The sequence below is a fragment of the Talpa occidentalis genome, unplaced genomic scaffold (genome assembly GCF_014898055.3).
Source record: "Talpa occidentalis isolate TD23 unplaced genomic scaffold, MPIMG_talOcc4v2.1, whole genome shotgun sequence".
Classification (NCBI taxonomy): domain Eukaryota; kingdom Metazoa; phylum Chordata; class Mammalia; order Eulipotyphla; family Talpidae; genus Talpa; species Talpa occidentalis.
In genome coordinates this window covers 111,920,605-111,938,837 of record NW_026555331.1, presented here as the reverse complement: position 1 = coordinate 111,938,837, position 18,233 = coordinate 111,920,605, and the positions used below count along the sequence as shown (strand labels likewise).

General features: G+C 37.2%; 1 long non-coding RNA gene across 1 annotated transcript in view; it reads left to right on the top strand.

The window, feature by feature from the left end:
• LOC129145333 (uncharacterized) overlaps window positions 1-18,233 on the top strand; it is a 97,099-nt gene that overhangs the window by 66,867 nt on the left and 11,999 nt on the right. The gene's annotated exons all lie outside the window — the stretch shown is intronic.

The following is an 18,233-nucleotide window of genomic DNA, read 5'->3' as shown; positions in this document are numbered from 1 at the left end:
GTTTTCATAATTCTTACAAATGGTAGAGTAGATGAATGGAGGTGAGGGTCTGTAATAGAAAACTCTGAGGAAGAAATGTGCAGTCAGTTGCTTCCTCATTCCAATTTTATTACCCAGCATTGCCTTCAGAATGCTTTAATCTTTTGCTGTGAAAAGAAATGCAAACTTGGGCCTCCCCGGTGGCGCAGCGGTTGAGTGCTTGGTTGCGAAGCTGCTCGCAGCCTCTGCAGCGCCGGTTCGATCCCCAGCTGCTCCCCAGCCACCGGAGGAGGGTCCCACATGGCGCACAGACCTCTCCTGCCACCCACTGCTCCCCTCAGCAGTGTACTTCAGTCCTTCTGCCTGCTCTGCTCCTGGCTCTGGCTCTGGTGAATTCTCTCACCCTCCCGCGCTTCTGACTGTACCCAGTGCTTGTATGAATAAATAAATAATAAATAAAATAAAATAAATCTTAAAAAAAAAAAGCAAACTTAATCTACAGACAACCCAAAGTAAACTTTAATCCAGAATGGTAACTCTTTAGGAAGAAATGTTAATAACTACCAAGAAGTTATCCGGTCAGTGGCTTTAGTAATTTTAGATTCTAGGAAACTCATCAGGGTTCCATATTGCATTGATATAAGCATTAAATGATAGGTATGGCTAATTTGTTTTGGGGTCAAGGTCCAAGAAGTGCTGCCATTTATTGCTGAATTGCCTTATTTGCTTTTTTTTAAATAACCTGCCTGTTACCCCTTAGAGGATGTCTTAACCAATTGGGAACCTAAAAGTTTTTGAAAAAATGTTACTCAAAAATCTCTAAATGTATTAGGAGAAAAGTTTGTGTAACATCCTCTGGATTCCTAGATGCAATGTGATAGGAAACGTATTTTTGTGATTTTCTTTTTTAATTGCTTTGCCTTATAATGAACTTTCCATAATTACCCATTATGTAGGAGAATATTAGGATGGTTGTGATGAATTTTCATAGAAAACATTACCCAGTTTGTTGACTTCTAAAACAATCTTCTAAAACTGCCTGAAATAATATTTAATCATAAGCAATAGCTAAGAGGATGAATAGAGTGGAAAGGAATGGAATGGAAATGGAAGTGGAAATTAAATGAAATGGAACAAGAGGATGGAGGCAGGCAGGATGTAGGCCTGTGAGAGACCTTTTGGACCTGGAGGAAAGGAGCAGAATCAGTATCTAAATTTTGCTCAGCCTTTGCTCTGCATGCAGCACCGTGGAACCTTTAGTGAGCTGAGCCAGTGATGCCCAGGGACTAGCCCTTGCCTGCAGATGAACATCCACTGCAGGTGCCTGTTATTGTCTAGCAGGAGAGTATCTTGATTTGTCCTAAAACTGTCAGCATGTTTAAGTCATCCAACCTGTAGGCCCAGGCTTCTTCTAAGGTACCAGAACACCCAAGAAAATATCAGTGATATGAGATGGTTTGGATGGTGTTATCCAGATCCATATTAAATACTATAAATTAACCCTCCACCTTCCCCTCTCCATACACCAGAAGAGGCAGTGTTGGCATTTTTGACCATGCCAAAGGAATCATAATACCACCATTAAAGGCCAGAGACATCCCTTTATCTCTCTATTTTCCAGATACCAAAACTATGTTGGGAATTAACTGTCAAAAAAATAGCTAATGGAATTGGAATAAAAAAGAGTGCCAAAATATCTAAAACTGGAGAGAAAATATAACTTATCAGCAACAGCATTATTTATTAAGAATACACATCTTGAAACCAGAATCAACAATTTTCTAGGGTTTATTCAACAAGCTACTCAACAGAGCCTCTGTTTTCTCTTTGTGAAGTAAAGATAACATCTTACTCAAAATTCACAAGACCTAAATGGGACAATACATAGATTCATCACACATATAATCAAACAATAAACCTGTTTGATTTTCATTTGTTACATCAGTCTCATTTATTAGTACAACTTTCACCCAAATTTATTGGGCACATATTACCTTTTGCTGCTGTAAATTGATTCCAAATGGACAAAATTCCAAGAGACCAACAATTAGAAGATACCTTAGTGTTCCTGGAACCCCTGTATTCACATTGCCACTGGTAACTTTCCATCACAGGAGAAGTAAGGTAGGAGACAGTGGTAATCAACTGTTGGTCACAGAGCCAGGAGATGCCTATATTAAAAATATGCAGAAGATGTCTTTAGACCCAGGATAGCTATAAATCATCTTAGTCTCAAGTTTGAGGTGTGTATGTAAATGAGATTTTATTTAAAATATTTTGTGCAAAATATTTTATTTACATGCATGATTTAAAAAAATTTATTATTTTACATGATGAAGGTCAGTGTTTGAACATGTCACTCAATATACATTAGGTACACTGTACAATGTACATTATGTACATTGACCAGGAAGTAGAAACCACAAAAATAACCTTTATCTTTGGAATCTTATAATACAGAAGGAGACACTTACCCAGTGCTTTGCAAATGTGCAGCCAGCACTGGAAAATATAAAGTAAGGAGGTTTAAATCATTTAAACCTTTGATTATTTATTTGATTATTGATTCTACATGACATTCATCTTAAATCCAAATTAACATTTATAAAAAGTCCAATCTCTAAATGTCCTTTCCTTAGTATCTTTTCAAGGTGAAAAGTTATAAAGGTAAAAAGAAAACTTATAAGGAAGAGCAACCATGGCAGAGAAAACAGATCTCAGGCCTGCATCTATAATTTATTTACCATGTGGCTGGTCAAACCACAGCTATGAGGGGAGAGGCAAAGAGGAAGAATGCTCTAATTTTACCAGAGCTAAAATCGTGAAAGTGTCTCCTTCTGAGGAAAAAAAAAAAAGTAGGAAAGGAAGGAGGAAAGGGTGTCATTACATGTTACTTGCTAATTTGTAAGTGCAATTAAGGTTAAAGTCATCCTTCCCTTTGCAAGAAAACCTGACCGAAAGCATTATGAGCAAGAGAGCTTTGTTTGTAAAGAACTTTTTAAGATACTGTTTTTCTCCTGGAAAATGTGGTTTATCTAATTGATGGCTGAGGAAAACCATCTTTTTAAACTTCCCACTCAGTGAGTCACTCTGGGGTGTGTCTGCCTTGAAGCATCCTGTGAGATCCAGTAATCTAAAGTGGCATGACCAATGCAGCGCCGACCTCATGCGTCAAGATGAGCTATCGGCGCTGGGAAACCAGAGGGAGCCTGGTTTTCTAAACAGAGTGGTCAACAAAATTGCATGTTGTGAAATGGGGTTATATCCTTTAAGAATTATTACATGTTTTTATAAAGAACCTGTTGAATGACTCCTATCAACATCCAGAAGTCGACAATTGGTTAAGACCAGGTAATTACTCCAACTGAAGGGCAATTATTATCGCCTTAGAGTAGCTTCATGTTAATCTTGAAGATAATTTCCATGCCAGCACAAGTTGCACTAAGTGGAGGTGAAATGGAGAATTTGAACAAATTCTTTTTCAAACATAATTTGAGACTGACAAAACATAGTGATTACTGAGCCAGACAACCAATGAAACATCAAACACTAAGGAAGAAATTCAATTGCAGTCTGAAAGTCTGAGCATCAGCATAGTCTTGCTCTGTTCCATAAAATTTTTTTTTTTGAGGGCCTCCCCTGGTGGCACAGGTGTTTGAGCGCTGCACTGTGAAGCTGTTAGCAACCTCTGCAGGGCCGGTTCGATCCCTGTCGGCCGGCGAGGGTCCCACATGGCGCGGCAGACCTCTTCTGTCTCTCCCGCTGCTCCCCTCAGCAGTGTATTTCATCAGTCTGCCTGTTCTGTTCCCCCCTCTGTGTTTGGTGAATCCTCTCACCCTCCCACGCATCTGGTCTGTACCTGGGTTCTTGTATAAATAAATAAATAAATCTTAAAAAAATTTTTTTTGAAAGAAAGGATATTGTTGACAGGTGATGTAGGGGTCGTTTGGAAGAGAATAGAGAAGCTAAAGCATTAGAAATAATGTCAAACTCTCTTTGTTGAAGAAATAGTCTTTTTTTCCTTCATAGATAGTAGCATGTGTAAATATTTATATATGATCAATGAATGTTCCAGGATAGTTTGGGAATTCTTTAAAATTTATCTCATCAAACATTTAGAATAATTTTTGAATAAGTTGTAAAGGCTGAAAAATGAACCAGCAAAATGAAAGTGTTACTTCAGATTGAAGGGCTTTTGCTCACATCTTCAGGGATTAACATATATATGTGATAAATGAAGGTCCTGGAGGAGAATGGATAGGACACCAGACAGGCTATATTTCAATGCAGTGCTTAGGGTTATTTAGGAATTTCATTTTGGAGAAGTGGCAATGTATGGAGATATACTTTAGCTTCTTTGCTCTTTATTACATGATTAACACTAGATAAAAATGTATTCAACTCTGGATAACACAAACTATAGTAATAAAACAGTATAATAGTAGAATAAAAATAGACATACAGATCAATGAAGTAGAATTGAGAGCCCAGAAACAAACCCACACATACGGACAGTTAATTTGTGATAATGGAGTTAAGAGTCTACCGTGGAGAAAGGAATGTCTCTTCAACAAAAAAGGTTGGGAAAATTGGATAGCCATAAGCAAAATCATGAAATTAGATGAATATCTTATGCCACACCTAAAAATTAATTCAAAATGGATTAAAGGCATGGATGTAAAATCTGAAACGATGAAATATATATAGAAGAAAATATAGGCAAAACGTTTAGCAACTTTGACTTCAGGGACTTGAATCCATTGGCAAGGAAACAAAAGCAAAGGCATTCAATGGGACTACATCAAATGAGAAAGCTTCTGAACAGCAAAAGAAGCTATTATTAAAATGAAAATACATCCTACTGAATGAGAGAAAATATTTGCACATCATACATCCAACAAGAAGCTAATATCTAAGACCTGTAACTCAACAACAACAAAAAAACAAATAGCCCAATCCAAAAAAAGAAAAGGCAAAAGAGCTGAAGAGCTTTTCCAAGGAAGATATACAGATGATCAATAAACATATGAAAACAATGCTCATTATCACTTAACTTATCAGTCAAAACCATAATGAGATACCACCTCACACCTGTGAGAATGACAACTATTAAAAAGATCAGAAGCAGGGCCTCCCTGGTGGCGCATGACATTAAGCACAGCACAGTGAAGCAATCTGCAGCCTCTGCAGCACAAGTTTGATCCCCAGCTGGCCAGGGAGCAGCCCACATGGTGCAGTAGACCTCTCCTGTTGTTCCAGCTGCTCCTTTCAGCAGTGTATTTCAGTCAGTCTGCCTGTACTGTTCCCCACTCTGTCTCTGGTGAATCCTCTCACACACACACCCCCTGCACCTCTGGCCTGTACTCCAGCTCTTGTATGCATAAATAAATAAATCTTTAAAAAAATATATCAGAAACAGTAAGTGTTTAGTTTATGGGGAGAAAAAGGAAACCTTATAAAACTGTTGGTGAGAATGTAGACTGATCTAGCCTATATAAACAACATGGAGATTTCTCAAAATATTAAAAATGTGTCTACCTTATGATTCAGCAATCCAACTCTTAGGTAACCACCTGAAAAATTCAAAAACACTATAATTTGAAGGATTATATTCACTACTCTTTTCATTATTTATAATAGTCAAACTGTGGAAATACCCTAAGTATCCAATGAGAGATGAGTGTATTAACATGTGGTATAAACTACACCGTGGAATAGTACTCAGCTATAAATAAGATGCAGTCTTATTTGAGACAACATGGATGGAACTGGAGGGGATAGTGCCAAGCAAAATAAGTTAGAAGGAGAAAGACAAATACCAGATGATTTCACTCATAGGTGAAATATAGAGAAACAAAGCAAAGGGATAGACAAATCTAAACCAAACAAACCCTTTATTATTTTATTTATTTATTTATTTATTTTAAAAAAGATTTATTTATTTATTTATACAAGCACTGGGTACAGTCAGAATTGCGGGAGGGTGAGAGAATTCACCAGAGCCAGAGCGGGGAGTAGAGCAGGCAGAAGAACTGAAGTACACTGCTGAGGGGAGCAGCGGGCGGCAGGAGGTCTGCGCGCCACGTGGGACCCTCCTCCCGTGGCCAGGAGCAGCCGGGGATCGAACCAGCACTGCAGAGGCTGCGGGCAGCTTCGCAACCCAGCGCTCAACCGCTGAGCCACCAGGAAGGTCCTAAACAAACCCTTTAAATCTAAGTGCAGAGTTGAGGCTACTAGAGGTAGAAGGTGTGGGGTAAAGAGAGGAGCAAAACCAATGGATTATGGTGGAGGATGTAGCTGCCGTGGTGGTCAGTGTGGTGTGGAAATATACATGATACATGAATTATACTGAGATATATGAACTTATACTTCTGAATCATATGGTATTATCAACCCATATTATCTCAATAAAAAATGATATAATAAAATTTTGAGAAAGAAATGAATGGAAAATACAGTAATGGTACTGCAGATAAGTGATATTACAGGAAAGATTTTAACATTGGAATTAATTTAATAAGATTATTATAACTTTAGGTTTCAAGGACTCTATCAATATAAGCAAACTAGATGCCTTTAACCACTTTTGGCAGAGGTTTCCATATAATAGGGTATTTAGAATGATCATCACTGTTTAGGTAGATGAATGCTCCAGAGTTTTGAACCTTAGAAAGCATACGCTTCTTGGTTATCTGGTGTTTCCTTGACTGCTTAGCAACAGTGTAATTTTTACTGCTCTGCAGTCCAAAAAACATCACAATATATATCCCCAGATCGTGATTATCAACTTTGGTGACTAAGATGGGGAAAATCATAGCCATCCATCAGAAACTTAAGTATGTGAGTGTAGTGTTAGCTGTGGACTTGCCCTATATGTGACCTTTATTATGTTGAGGTGTGTTCCTGCTATACAACATTTGTAAAGAATAATTGTTGTGAATGGATGTTGAATTTTGTTAGATGATTTTCTATATCTATTGAGATGATCATATGATTTATCCTTTATTTTTATTACTTAATTTTTATCCTTTCTTTTGTTGAGAAGTTTTACATTTCAGTTCATTAGAGATATTAGCCTCTAATTTCATTTTGTAAAATGAATTTTGAAGTGTTCTTCCCTCTTCTTCTAATTGTCGGAATAGTTTGAGAATCTTTGGCATTAAATCTTTCAATGTTTGGTATAATTGACCAGTTTAGCTGTCTTATCCTTGGCTTTTTCTGTTGGGCAGTTTTTGATGACTGATTCAATATCCTTTATAGTAATTGGTGTATTGAGATTTCTTTTTTTATTTCATCATGACTCAATCTTGATAGGTTGTATCTAGAAATGTATCCATTTCTTCTAGATTATATAATTTGTTAGCATATAATGGACATAGTAGTATTTTATTATCTTTTGTGTTTGTGTATAAGTTTAATCTCTTTCATTCTCATTTTATTTGTTTGATCATTCCTTTTTTCTTGGTAAGTCCAGTTAAAGATTTACTTATTTTAACTTTTGGCAAAACCAGCTCTTAGTTTAATTGATATTTTAAGTTGATAACAACTTAAATTTGAATACATTCTAAAGATCTACATTTTTATCACCCACAACATTTTTTGATATAATCATTTTGTGTACCCATTAACAATTTACTGTAGTTATAGTTATTTTATTACTTTAAAAACCTAATCCCTAAGTGTATAAATTATTAATTCACCACCTTTACAACACTATTCTCAGTTTTACTATGCTTGACATTTCCAGACAGGCTTATGTTTTCATATGTTTTCCTGTACTGATTCATTTTATTTCATCTTTAAATTTTTTTCTTCATCATTTCTTAAAAGGTCTATCTAATGGCTATGACCTCCATTAGCTTTTCTTGTCTGGAAAACTCTCCTGTCTTTCAATTCTGAAGGACAACTCTGCCATTCAGAGTAATTTTAATTGGAAAGTTATTTTCTTTCTTCACCTTGACTATATCATAAAGCACCTCCCATAGATGCACTGAATTTATAGCTACACCTGGGAAATTTCCAACTTGCAAAATTTCTGCTAATAAATCTGCTGATAGCCTCATAAAAATTGCCTTGTATATAACAAATTGTCTTATGCTGCTTTAAAGATTCCTTGTTTTTAACTTTTGACAGTTTAATTTAGTTATGTATCTCAGGGTGAGTGTCTTTAGATCATCTTATCTGGAAGTGCCAGGGACTCCTTTTTTTTTTTTCTGTTTCTTTCCCCATATTAAGAATGTTTTCAACCATTACATCTTGAGATGAAGTGTCTTCTGGTACATGAATATGCCTAGGAAAAAGCAAATCCAAAACAAAACTAAACTTTTTGAAAAGCAGTAAGATAGTCCTTGAGAAGTGAATGCTGGTTTTTATTGTGTGTATATTGCTCTTTAGAATTAAGGAATTCAGATCTGAATCTTATCACCCCTTAACATATATATTGCAAATCATTGGAACAGTTTTATCACCTAAAACTGAGATGCCAATCTTTTCTTTGTAACTAAATTTGACATGCAACCTTGTTCACTTTATTCTTGCTTTTATTCTGCATCTTGTAAGTTTTTTTTTAAATCCTGAACTAAGACAATTTAAACACATTCTATTTTTCCAACTGAAAGCACCTACAAAATCTATAGATGTTTGAAGATCCTGTAAGTGAAAAATAGGAGGCATATTAGAGAAGATGAGACTACCAGTAATGGATTTAATGTTTTTTTGCCTTCCAGTCTTTCCTAGTCTGTACTCAACACAGCTTGAAACTCAGAGGAAAACCCTTTCTGTATTGATACAGAAAGAGCTGGTCACATGAGAAATTCTCTAGTTCTGGCTTAAGATGTGAGGAAGGGATCTCCTCTGAATGTTTAGAGAGAGTGGAGAATATCCCTTACTTTTCTTTTTGTCTTATTTTTGGTTTTGTGTATCCAAGACCCTTGATGATGGAAGTAGGAATAGTAGCAGCAGAGATCTACAGACATCTTAAATTCTTTTTTTTTTTTCAGCATTTGCCAATTTCTTTTTTTTTTTTTAATATTAAATTTTATTTTTATATTCCCCCGTACAATTGCAAACGCCCCATTCTGACCCCAATCCTTCCCCTCCCGCCCCCCACCCCCCAAAAAGTGTCTCTGGTTCATAGTTTTTTGTTGATTTTGATTTTCACTTTCTTATATTCATTTTCCTGGTCCCTTATTTAAGTTTTCTAGATTCCTGCTATGAGTGAGACCATCCGGTATTTTTCTTTTTCTTTTTGGCTTATTTCGCTGAGCATGATCCCTTCCAGTGCCATCCATGTTGCTGCAAATTGCATGTGTTTATCTTTTTTGAATGCTGAGTAATATTCCATGGTATATATGTACCACATCTTCTTGATCCAGTCATCTATTTTTGGGCATTTGGGTTGTTTCCAAAGCTTAGCTATTGTAAACAGTGCTGCTATAAACATAGGGGTGCAGGTGCTCTTTGGAATTGATGTTTCTGTGTCCTTTGGGTAAATACCTAGGAGTGGAATTGCTGGATCATATGGAAGCTCTATGTTTAGTAGGTCCAGAAATCTCCACACAGCTCTCCATAGTGGTTGGACCAGTTTGCACTCCCACCAACAGTGCAGAAGAGTTCCTTTTTCTCCACACCCTCGCCAACATTTGTTGTTGCTAGTTTTTTTAATATGTGCCATTCTCACTGGTGTGAGATGGTATCTCATGGTAGTTTTGATTTGCATTTCCCTGATTACAAGTGATGTTGAACATTTTTTCATATGCCTGTTGGCCATTTGCATTTCCTCTTCAGAGAAGTTTCTTTTTAGCTCTTCTGCCCATTTTTTGACTGGATTATTTTCTTTGTTGTTGCTGAGTCTCATCAGCTCTTTGCAGATTTTTGTGATCAGTCCTTTATCATTAGTGTTGGGTGCAAAAATGTTCTCCCAGTTGGTGGGTTTCTCTTTGTTTTGTTATTGTCTCTTTTGCTGTGCAGAAGCGCTTTAATTTGATGTAGTCCCAGCTGTTTATCTTTGCCTTCACTATCACTGCTTTGGGTGATGTGTCTGTAAAGATGTCTTTGATGTGCAAATCCCGTAGTGTTTCGCCTATATTTCCTTCTATGTATTTTATGGTTTCAGGTCTTATGTCTAGTTCTTTAATCCATTTTGAGTTGATTTTTGTGTATGGTGTGAGGTAGTGGTCAAGCTTCATTCTTTTGCATGTAGCGACCCAGTTTTCCCAGCACCATTTATTGAACAAACTTTCTTTGCTCCAATGCATAGTCTTTGCTCCTTTGTCACAGATTAGTTGACCATAAATCTGTGGGTTTATTTCTGGATTTTCTATTCGATTCCATTGGTCTGTATGTCTGTTCTTGTTCCAATACCATGCAGTTTTGATGATTATGGCTTTGTAGTATAGTTTGAAGTCTGGGAGTGTGATGCCTCCATTTCCTTCTTTTTTTTCAGTAGAGCTTTGGCTATTCGGGGTTTTTGGTGATTCCATATGAATTTCATCAATAATTGTTCTATTTCTTTGAAGAATGCCATTGAGATTTTGATTGGAATAGCATTGAATCTGTATATTGCTTTTGGTAGGATGGCCATTTTAATAATGTTTATTCTTCCAATCCATGAGCAGGGGATGTCTTTAAAACCCCCACTCCAAAAAATACTACAAGGAATCCTAAAGCCAGAACCTCAGAGGGACGAATAACAACGAAAGAAGACCAAAAAAAAAAAAAGTTATTAAAAGAATAAATAAAATCAAAGGAAAGACAAACATAATGGCAAATACAGATGCTAACATATCAATATTAACTCTAAATGTAAATGGACTAAACTCTTCAATAAAAAGACACAGAGTGCAGCCTGGATTAAGAAACAAAACCCAACCTTTTGCTGTCTCCAGGAAACACATTTAGCTACAAAAGATAAAAATAGGCTCAAAGTCAAAGGATGGAAAACAATCCTACAAGCAAATGGGCCAAAAAAGAAAGCAGGAACAGCTATACTTATATCAGATAAAACAGACTTCAAACTCAAAAAAATAAAAAGAGACCCCAATGGTCACTACATTATGATCAAGGGGACAATACTTCAAGAAGAAATAACACTCATTAACATATACTCACCAAACGAAAGAGCACCAAAATATATCAGACAACTGTTGTCCTCTCTGAAAACAGACATCAGAGAAAACACATACGTAGTGGGAGACTTCAACACACCACTATCAACAATGGATAGATCAACAAGACAAAAAATAAGTAAAGAAACTAAAGCTCTAAATAAGGACCTAGAGCATTTGGGCTTAACAGACATCTATAGAACACTAAACCCAAAAAAAAACGGAGTACACATTTTTCTCAAGCGCACACGGATCATTCTCCAGGATCGATCACATACTGGGGCACAAGACAAACATCAACAGATACACCAAGATTGAAATCATACCAACCATCTTTTCTGACCATGAAGGCATCAAACTAGAAATAAATCATAAAAAGAAGGCAAGGAACTATCCTACCTCATGGAGATTAAAAGCCACACTACTGGAAGACCACTGGACTAACGAGGAGATCAAAGAAGAAATTAAAAAATTCTTTGAATTGAATGACAAGGAGGACACCAATATCCTAAATGTATGGGATGCAGCAAAAGCAGTAATAAGAGGAAAATATATAGCAATAGAAGCTCACATCAAAAAACAAGAAAGAACTCAAAGAAACAACCTAATCTCAAAGCTCAAAGATCTAGAAAAAGAACAACAAAAAAACCCCAAAACCAGTAGAAGAAAAGAAATAATAAAAACCAAAGCAGAAATAAATGAAATTGAAACTAAAAAAACAATCCAAAAGATCAATGAAACCAAGAGCTGGTTCTTTGAAAAATAAATAAAATAGACAAACCCCTAGCCAGGCTCACAAAGGAAAAAAGGGAGAAAGCACAAATACACAGGATCATAAATGAAAGAGGAGAAATCACAACGGACACAGCAGAAATCAAAAGAATAATCAGACATCTTAAATTCTAAGGAAAATGTATATTTCTCTCCAATCAGAGGACTGTGGTTTTAAGAGAGTAAAATGACTCCATTGCTTTTTTATTCTCTGTAACCCTACCTTTTAGCCAAAATATGGATGTAACTCTCTGACGTATACAAATAGCTAATCAGATAAAGTCCCAACTTTCTATCTGAAAAAAAGCATCACAAACAAACAAAAAGTAATAGGTAGGTCATTGAGAGGGAGGAGTTTGGGTAAGTGACCCCTGATAAATTGCTCATGAACTCCTGGGCACAATCCCAAGTGGAATATACATAGATCTGACTATGTAGCACACCAATAAGGTTAAGAACAGGAGGAAAAAAAAGAGCTAATATAGAGCCCTGGTCCCAGACTAGCCACTGGGTGGCACACATTCAAGATAGATTTGCATAGCTTTGTAAAGGCTGTAAAAATGGAAGTGACATTAAAACCACTACCCACCGATTGACTGGACCTTGCAACATGAAACCAACTGGATTGATTGCCCAATAAAACATTAACATTAATTATATTAATATTAATATTAACATTCCCATAGAACTTAAACAAGGCTCAACATTTTATGAAAAAAAATCTCCAAGTTACAATGAAGTATGAAAGTAATATGCATTTGGTAGAAGCTGTATTTTGAATCTCAAATTTTGACCTTTTCTCAGGCTAGTGATATGCATTTTGATGTTTTCTTATGATGTCAGGCAGTGGTAATAAGCCCCAACTCTTAGTCAGTCTGATGGTCATGAAGGTAAACAACTGATATTCTGCAGTATACTATGTTGTCAGCATATTTTTTGTATACAGATGGTGCATAACTTACAATGGCTTAATTTATGATATTTTCCACTTAAATGGATTTATTGATATATAACCCCATTGTAAGTTGAGAAAGATGTGTATAATTTTTGAAATATTCAGCATGTGTCAATCCAAAATTATTCAGCATTTGAAGAAACAGGAAAATCTTCACACACACTAGAAGACAATCAACAGATGCCAGTGCTGAGATGACCCAAATGTTGGAACTATCTGACAAAGACTTTAATACTCATGTTGCAAAAATGCTCCAAAGGTAAGAACACTGTTAGAGTGAATGAGAAGGCAGAAAATCTTAGAAAATAAGTGGACGTTACGAAGGAAAACAAAATGGAAAGTGTGGAACTAAAATTATAATAACTCACATTTTAAAAACTCACTGGATGAACTCAATAGTCATGTGGAGATGACAGAGGAAAGAGATTGAACTTGCAAAGAAAACACTGGATTATCCAGGTTGAACAGCAAAGAGAAAAAATTGAAAAAATAAGCACAACTTTGGAGCCTTGGATCTCAGTGATAATAACAAAAGGTCTGATAATTATTTCACCGAGGAACCAGAAAGAGAGGAGTTAGAGGCAGTCAAAAAAAAAAAAAAAAAGGTATCTGAAGGAAAATCTCCACATTTGTTGAAAGACAGCAGTATACATATTCCAGAAACTAAGTGAATAAGTTCCAAATCCACATCCAGGCAAAACTGAGTCAAATTTTTATCAATTAATGGTTAATAAATTATGTTAAAAGAGGTCAAAGATGGGCCTCCCTAGTGGTGCAAGGGGTTAAGCACTGCATTATGAAGCAATCCACAGCCTCTGTAACATGAGTTTGATCCCCAGCCAGGGAGCTACCCACATGGCACAGCAGACCTCTCCTGACTCACCCGCTGCTCCCCTCAGCAGTGTACTCTGGTCAATCTGCCTGTTCTGTTCCCCACTCTGTGTCTGGTGAATCCTCTCACCCCCTGCATTTCTGGCCTGTACCCCAGCTCTTGTATGCATAAATAAATAAATTTGTAAAAAAAAAAAAAGAGACCAGAGATAAAGTCATCATATACTGAGAAACATTTATTTGAATAACTGGATTTATTATCAAAAACCATGGGAATGCCTCAAAAGAAAGTGGCATTATTTTAACTGTTTTTTTTTCAGTACTTTTTCAAGTACTGACATGTTCAAGTGCCAAAAGAAAGGAACTGTCAATCCTGAATTTTATTTGCAGTGAGAATGCCTCTTAAGAATGGAAATGAAGTAAGCCATTCTCTGTTGAAAGAAAACAAAGAGAACTCCTTTGTGGCAGACCTGAACTAGAAACATTGCTAAAGAAAATTCTTTAGATAGAAATAAAATGATACTAAACCAAAACTTAGAACTTTGGTAATGAAGGAAGAGAAACAGAAATTGTAAATACCTGGATAAATCCTAGTGTGTTAATTTTTATCCCTCTTGAGTTCATTAAAATATTATCGATGGTTGAGAGCAAAAATATTATTTTCTGATGGAGTTTTCCATGAGCATAGATTTAATACATAAGACATCTACAATATGGCAAGGAGGGTAGAATCGATATCATCTATAGATTGTTTCTATTTTCTGTTTTTTTCCACTTTCTACTTGATGGGATAAAAATATTGCTTTTAAGTAGACTGAAAATTTATGGTGGCCACTAAATCATTTATACAGGGAAATATAGAAAACAAAATAGGTAAAGCTGAATTCCAAAAAAATTCACAGATCCCAAAAGAAATTAGAAAAGAGGGAGGAAACAGTAATTTTTTAAAAAGAGGTAACAAACAGAAAAATAATAAAATGGCAGGTCAAGATCCAAAAACACCATTGTTATTTTAATGTAAATGGTCTAAAAAACACATTGTTAAAATGGATAAAATATATTTTACAACAATATGCTGTTTACAAGAAACTCACTTCAAATATAATTACACATACAAGTTTAAAATATAAAAATATGTGACCTCCCCTGTGGTGCAGCGGTTGAGTGCTGGGTTGCGAATCTGCCTGCAGCCTCTGCAGCACCGGTTCAATCACCGGCCACCGGGCGAGGGTCCCACATGGCCAGCAGACCTCTCCTGCCACCGGCTGCTCCCCTCAGCAGTGTATTTCGTCACTCTGCCGGTTCTGTTCTCCGCTCTGGCTCTGGTGAATTCTCTCACCCTCCTGCGCTTCTGACTGTACCCAGTGCTTGTATAAATAAATAATTAAATCGTTTAAAATATAAAAATATGGAAAAATGTATATTGTGGACCTCCCTGGTGGCGCAGCAGTGGAGCGCTGGCCTGCGAAGCTGCCCGTAGCCTCTGCAGCACCGGTTCGATCCCCGGCCGCCAGGTGAGGGTCCCACATGGCTCTCAGACCTCTCCTGCCACGCCCGCTGCTCACCTCAGTAGTGTCAGTCATTCTGCCTGTTTTGCTGCCCACTCTGGCTCTGGTGAATTCTCTCACCCTCCTGCGCTTCTGACTGTGCCCAGTGCTTATATAAATAAATAAATAAATCTTTTAAAAAAATGTATATCCTGCAAACAATCCTAACTTCAACAGGGAAATGTTGTATATGATGAAAAACAGCCTTTAAAAAAACTGGAGATAAGGAAATGGAGATGGTAAGGAACAGGCACCCAGCTCAAGAAATGGAAAAATAGAACATCAAGAAATAGAATACCTGACATGTTTCCCTCATGATCCATGTCCGTCACTACCACCCCTTAACGCTAATTTTATCCTGCTTTCTAACTCTACTGGTTTATTTCATCTGTTTTTATTTTTTATTTTTTTTAAAGACTTATTTATTTATACAAGCACTGGGTACAGTCAGAAGCACGGGAAGGTGAGAGAATTCATCAGAGCCAGAGCGGGGAACAGAACAGGTAGACTGACGAAGCACACTGCTGAGAGGAGCAGCGGGTGGACAGGAGAGGTCTGCTGTGCCATGTGGGACCCTCGACCGTGGCCACGGATCAAACCAGCGCTGCAGAGCCTGCAGGCAGCTTCCCAGGCCAGTGCTCAACCGCTGCGCCACCAGGGGAGGCCCTTCATCTGTTTTTAAATGTATGTAAAATGCTTATGTGTTATATGTCCAACATCTATTGTTCAACGTTTTGTTTAAGAATCATCCAAAGTGTTGCCCTTGGCAGCAATACTGTCAGTGGATGTTTATGGGATTTTCAGTTTTGGGTTATCTTAAATAATGTAGAAATGAACATTTTTATATGTCTTTTGGTGAATTTATGTGGGCATTTCTCACCTATGCCTTTTTGAAACAGCTAGATAAACATCTTTTTCTGTAATAATTTCCCATGACAATCCATGTAGAGTAGCCTTATTTTGCTGAAACTGCATGGTATTCAATTATATGTACTCAGTGCCATCTTTGCCTATTGTTGGTTATTTAGTCATGTGGCAGAGACTGCTTATTGTTCCCTGAAATCATGTCTCTCTTTCTTCTGTGATATTGTAACTGTTTTCCCACATTTTTAGGCTGGTACATGGTTACCCAGAATGAAGATTATATTTTCCAATTTCCTTTGCATCTAAATGTAGCCATGTAAATAAGTTCTGGATGATAGAATGTAGAAGTGTTTCATGGCAGATTCCTCACTAAAAGACAGGACACATACCTCTGACTTCTATTTTCCTTATCTTGTCTTGCAACCTATAAGCACATGCTGCCATACTGTAAGGCCCACACAGAGCAATAAGTCAGGAGACTGAGCCCAGTTGTAATCAAGTGTTATACCTACCTTAGTGTTTGGTGTTGGTCCCAGCATGTTGATAACAAGTGTTCTAGGCGAGCTGATTCTTGTGATTCTTACTATGATTAATCATAGTTAATCATACTTAAGCAGTAACTATCAGGAAACTGAAAAAATTAGAGACTAATTTCTTTTTTTTTTTTTAATAGAGGCATTTTATTTATTTATTTGTTTGTACATGCACTGGGTACAGTCAGAAGCGCAGGAGGGTGAGAGAATTCACCAGAGCCAGAGCAGGGAGCAGAGCAGGCAGAAGGACCAAAGTACACTGCTGAGGGGAGCAGCGGGCGGCAGGAGAGGTCTGCGCGCCATGTGGGACCCTCCTCCGGTGGCCAGGGAGCAGCCGGGGATCGAACCGGCACCGCAGAGGCCGCGGGCAGCTTCGCAACCCAGCGCTCAACCGCTGCGCCACCGGGGAGGCCCGAGACTAATTTCTTATAACACCTGAAATTACACAGTATACCTGTCTCTCCTGAATATATTGTTATTTTATATAAGTAAAAGAGATTTGTCTTTAATAGTGCAAGAGAATGTCTTACTCTTGAGGTTACTAAGTAAGATAAGGGACCCTTAGGACACCTTGAGTTAAGGACACTTTATTGACTCAGTTTTAGAATGGTTGGTGAGTGACCTAATTTCAGGAGGCCTTATTTTTGAGATATGTAGTAGTAGTAGTAATAATAATAATAATAATGGGCCTCCCCTGGTGGCTCAGAGGTTGAGCGCTGGGCTGTGAAGCTGCCCTCAGCCTCTGCAGCGACGGTTTGATCCCTGGAGACTGGCAAGGGTCCCACATGGCACTCAGACCTCTCCTGTTGCGCCCGCTGCTCCCCGCAGCAGTGTGTTTCATCAGTCTGCCTGTTCTGTTCCCCGCTCTGGCTCTGGTGAATTCTCTCACCCTCCCGCACTTCTGACTGTACCCAGTGCTTGTATAAATAAATAAATAAATCTTAAAAAAAATATATAATAATAATAATGGAATGTATACCCAGTGTACAATTTAACATTTCTGTTTTGGAGGGAATATCTAAATTACAACATTGTTTGACAACATTTTCACTATGTGAAGGATGTTTTTAAAATAAATATAAGAAACCTGGATGAAGCATGTTAGCAATACATTATTATTTGCTTTAGCATGAGGCCATCCAAAACTACATCATCTGCATTACCTCACACATGTTATTATTAGCCCAGTTACCCAGAAGATTTAGTCAACTTTGTTTATTTTCCCCTGCAACCCACATTCAGAATGTCATCAAGTTCTCTCACTATTTTCTTTTCTACGTCAGACCACCTTAGTAAAAACTTTTATATGTTGACCATGCTTAACACAGAAACCAATAAAAATGGTATAGATAATAGACATGGGATCCTATGTCTGGCATCTGAGACCAAAATGCTATCAATTGGCATAGTGTTTAGGACATGTTGAAAGAGTCAAGCCCAAGTCATGAGACATAAATTGGACATGATTATACTGGGATATACCATAGAACTCAATAGTCTAGAAAGCTCTGCAAAAGAAAGCAAAGAGACCTGGAAATTGTTTCACAGTCATTAAGAAAATATTTTGATAACTCTGAGGGAAGTTGGTCAGCAGAAAGGTCGACAACCTGGCCCGAATTCAGAATGAACATGCCTTTGATATTTGTGA